The following is a 4,872-nucleotide window of genomic DNA, read 5'->3' as shown; positions in this document are numbered from 1 at the left end:
TTTGACGACGACGCACAGCTTCAAGAAGAGTTAACCACGTGGTTGAAGGCGCAGGCGGCCGAATTTTACGACGAAGGAATTTCCAAGCTCGTTCATCGCTACGGTAAGTGCCTTAATTTAAATGGCAACTATGTAGAAAAGTAGTATTTAAGTGTGGCTTTCATCAGTATATAATAAAAAATATTTCCAATACTTTATTTATTTTTAATTCCAAAACGTAATGTACTTTGTGGATAGCCCTCGTATTTAAAGCGAACTAAAATCGAGATTAGAGTCGGCTAGTGATTTTTTTTCCCATAAGGAATGCGACACTTGGGTGGCTTATCTTATTGTCAAGGGACAGTACTGTTTCTACGCTACAGGAAAGTGAATATTCTTTTTCCATAATTTCCTGTCCACGTTGCTATGGCCCTTTTGAAATAGTCTGGTTTAGTATTAAGTAATCGGTCAAAGTAAATTTCTTTCTACTCAGTTTTTAACTATCAGGACCTTAGTGCAACAAGATAACAGCAACACACTAACACAATGAAAAATATAAATATTAGGAAAAAGATGTGTGCCTGCAGCACTGGCTAATACTTTGGCATAATTCTGACGTGCTTTTTAAAAGACGATGTGCCTTGCAGCTACACGTCACGTGAATACGTTAGGTTGGCACTTCAAGCGAGCTTAACTGTCCTCGACATGTGCCACAATTAGTCAGGTCACAGTGGTAACGCAGAACTCAAGTTAATTGGAGGGAATGCTCCAGAGAAAGCTTGGGATTGGTGTTGCGCGGTAAGAGTATTGACTCATTCATTCTGAAACTGCCGACCATGGATCCTTCTGCCTAGGTCAAGCAGAAATTTGTGTGAATGCTAGGCCATGGAAAGGGAATAATACATTTTACAATGATTATGATATCGTGCCTGTAGTGAATTTCAAATTTCCCCTCTAGTTCTTCACAGTGTTCAGCAACCACCAATCACATGTACTAGAGTTTGTGTTCATAAAAGTATTAAAAACTCAGTTTTTAAAATATTTTTAGTATTAGCAAGTGGAGCTAGGCCTGTATCATTCTACTTTATTCAGCATTATTCATAGTGAAACCAGTATGGTCGCTAACAACAGATGTCACGCTCCTTAAACATCAATCCAGCCACGAAACATCGCATCGTTCCTACAAACGCTAGCCTGAAGATCTGCGTCGACTTAGGGCGTATTCCTATCTTCCAGGAGCTCTAGTAAATCGCATATACACGAATTTGAGAAACAGGCAGGCACAGAGCGCTGAATACACACGCAGCAATGTACGTACCAGTACCGAACAGTTTGACCAAATCCCAGTTCTAATATTTTCGTAGTTGTTTAAGATAATGAAAGAACGTTTTTCAGTTGATAATCTGCACACAAGGGCACTTTGTGTCCATTGTTGTTAAGGATTTTTTTGGCTACGGTTTTTCCGAAAACTACAGTTTTCACCGACATTTGAGAATCTTTGTAAGACGTCTATAGAGATATAGCGCATGTTATGACTGTTAGTGGAACTAATTTAAGAAATAAATGGGCTACGTGGCGATGATGATGTTTGGTTTGTGGGGCGCCTAATCGCGCGGTCATCAGCGTCCGTACAAAGTCCCAATTTTTACACAGTCAAATTTTTTTTACCCATTCCAATCTAGCCACTGTGACGAATAATGATGATGATGTAATGTGAGGGGAGCATAAACACCCAGTCCCCGGGCCGGAAACATCCCCAACCCGGCCGGGAAAAGAACCTGAGACCCCGTGATCCAGAGGCAGGAACGCTCGCCACTGTTTTTTTTTCTTTTTTTTTTTTTAATTCACCGTTGACCTCATTTTGTTCGTTGTATATGATCGGGGCGGACGTCCCATCACACCTGTTCAGGTTGTTCGTTGATCCGTTCAATCAGTCTCTTTATCACAAAGGGTAGCTAAACCCTCTGACCGAACACGCTGAGCTACCGAGCCGGTAGGACAACATAAACACACGCTCGCCACTAGACCACGAGCTGCGGACGTGCTACATGGCAAATGTGAAAGCCACGTGTAGTTTACACTGCGCAGTATCCTGAGCTTCTTCACGTAATTGTCTGGTGACGGGGTGGACGGTAAGGCGCGCCGACCGGATCGGCCTCCAAATGTCGCAGTTATCCCGCCTTTTTTGATAAATGTTCTGTTGTAAAGCTTAACTACAGTTATACATGTCTCTTTTCCAAGGCTCTGGTGTACCAACAAGTACGAGGGCAATTGATGCATTAATCTACGATTGGCTATTAAAAATGAAGGTCACGTTGCATCAGCCAACACACTTTTGCGTTCGTCAGTGTGCAAGCAGCAGGCGTTTGCAATTGACTGCGTTACTGCCTCTCCCGCCAGTTGCGGGGTACGTTCTGTCATTGGCTTTTTGCAACCATGAAGAGTCAATGCCGCCGACATTCGTCGTAGGCTATTCGTTTGCATGGGCGTGAGGATACTACTGACGGAGTGGTGAAGAAAATTCAAAGCTTGTCGCACAGATGTGTATGGTGAAAGTGGTCGAGAAAAACGTTCATACGTAACTAATATACTTGTCCAAGTTAACAAAGTAGTTAGTGCCAGGCGTCTTTTCACAATTAATGAAGTTTCTGAATCTGGACTTCAGATTTCAACGACAACCCTGTTTAACACTGTTACAAGTTAGGATATCATACTCTCTACACACCGTGAGTACCAAAATGTTTTACAGATGCTAACAAGACTGAACAAATAGGTTCGTCCTTGACATTCCATCAGCGCTACAATGCAGAAGGGAAGAAATTTCTGAACAGTATCATGACCGAGGAAGAGATATGGAACAGTCCGAACAGTGGATACACATTCCCCTCCCAATAATCCCAAAAAATTCAAAGAGACGCTGCCGAAGCACAAAGTAGCAGCTACATTTCTTTTTCGGATCGCAAACAAATTTTGAGAACGGAATTCACTAGAGTGATGCATGAGAATACTGTGACATCATGGATTTGGGAGACTCCAAAGATCAGTCCAAAAGAAACAGCGTTGGATGATACCGTACGATCATTCTGCTTCACGGCGATTTGCGACCCACACTGCGAATTGAACGAAGGAAAAGCAGATTTCTGGGTGGACGATTTTTTCAACATCCTCCCTAAAGTCCGTATTTGGTACCAATGCGACTTTCGTCTTTTTCCCAAGATGAAGACCTGGCTGGCTTAGACCTATGACCGACGTTACTCTCAAGAACTAGATCAACAACTGGCTAAACCACCAGGTGGCACCACTCCTTGACGAAAGGATGCACAAGCTCACGGTACGACAGCTATTTCAATCTTGGTGGCGATTATCTGGGGAAGTAACGCCAATATGTTAAGTACAGACTGCGCCTAAAAATTGTCTATTCCTCTCTTTAATAGCGAATCTGAGGTTATTTTACAGGTAGTCCTGGTACAAAGTTCTCTAACATCCTCACTCCACCGGTATGGAGACTCGTAATGGCAGCGATATTATTTATAAGGCATATAGTACGACCGCTGGCAGATAAGAGCTCTGGAGTGGCGAGAAACTTATCACAATGTTCTGAACCTGGACTTCGATTTGAAACTGTCTGCTTTTTAAGATGATTCTAGCTTTGTCCATCGGTACTGATTTGAGTTCGCGTTTCTCGCAGTCGTAATGTTCGCTCTATGAGGCACTTTGCACTGGGTATAAAATTGTTCTTACAAAGTAACCAAATATTAAAATAATCGTCTCTATTCATACAATCACCTGTCCTTATCAGTTCAACATACCGAAACAATATCTTCAACGCACTAGAGGGTCTATGTTTAGAGGGTCTATGTTTAGTAAAAACGAGAATGGGGATGGTACCAATGTGCAGCCCTAAAGCCGGTTTTCCACAGCGTTGGCATGGATCCCAACAGCCCCCACACAGACCCAACTGGCATATGGAAACACACTACTGGCTCACACTCATGCCACCTGGCCTGACAGAAAGGGCAAAAGCCGTTTAAATCAATGACAAAATTCACCTTCTCCTCACCATCGCCTAAGAGCTGGATGGAAGTGTTCATTCTGCTTTCGCCAGCACAATTTTTGAATGGTTCGTTTCTGTACGTGGAAAGTTAAAGTCATGAGAAAAATAATAGGCTTTGTCTTCGACTAAGTAAATAAATAATAAACTGGCAAAACGTTCTTAAACCTTGTCATAATAATCCCAGTCGAGTCTTCAGCAGTTCCTTATAATCACTTGCTTGTAATTAAGTAACGCAGTATCATTTGGAGTAACGCACCGTCTTCCGAGAGCGCTCTAACGGAGAGTATGAACTTCTTGTTGTTCATATTACCACAGAACAGGAAATATTGTAAAGCTATTATACTTTCAGTGTCTTTATTTGTCCTCTATTTTCCCCGTTGGTCGTGGTCGCATTTCCTGTTCATGCTGCGCCTTCTGTCCCACTGGTGCAATCTTCGCTAGGGTTTAACTTCTTTATATCATTTTGGATATTCCTCAATTTGCTGGTTTTGGCCTTCTTCTCCATTTCCCGTTTGTGGTTACGGAAAAGCAGTTTTTACAACATGGTCCTCAGACCTTGGTGTTATGTGACTACACCACCTTAACCACGATTCTGTATTTCGTTTTATGGGGGACAGCTTTACTATTACCTCTTTTAAATTCATTGAGCACTTTGCCTTTCACTGTTATTCCTGGTGCTCATCGTATCATGCGGCTTTCTGTTGTATGGAGCTTCTAAATGGCTCTGAGCACTATGGGACTTAACATGTGAGGTCATCAGTTCCCGTAGAACTCAGAACTACTTAAACCTAACTAACCTGAGGACATCACACACATCCATGCCCGAGGCAGGATTCGAA

Source organism: Schistocerca americana, chromosome 2 (genome assembly GCF_021461395.2).
Source record: "Schistocerca americana isolate TAMUIC-IGC-003095 chromosome 2, iqSchAmer2.1, whole genome shotgun sequence".
NCBI lineage: Eukaryota > Metazoa > Arthropoda > Insecta > Orthoptera > Acrididae > Schistocerca > Schistocerca americana.
The sequence above is the reverse complement of the archived record's forward strand: the minus strand, read 5'-3'. Positions refer to the sequence as shown.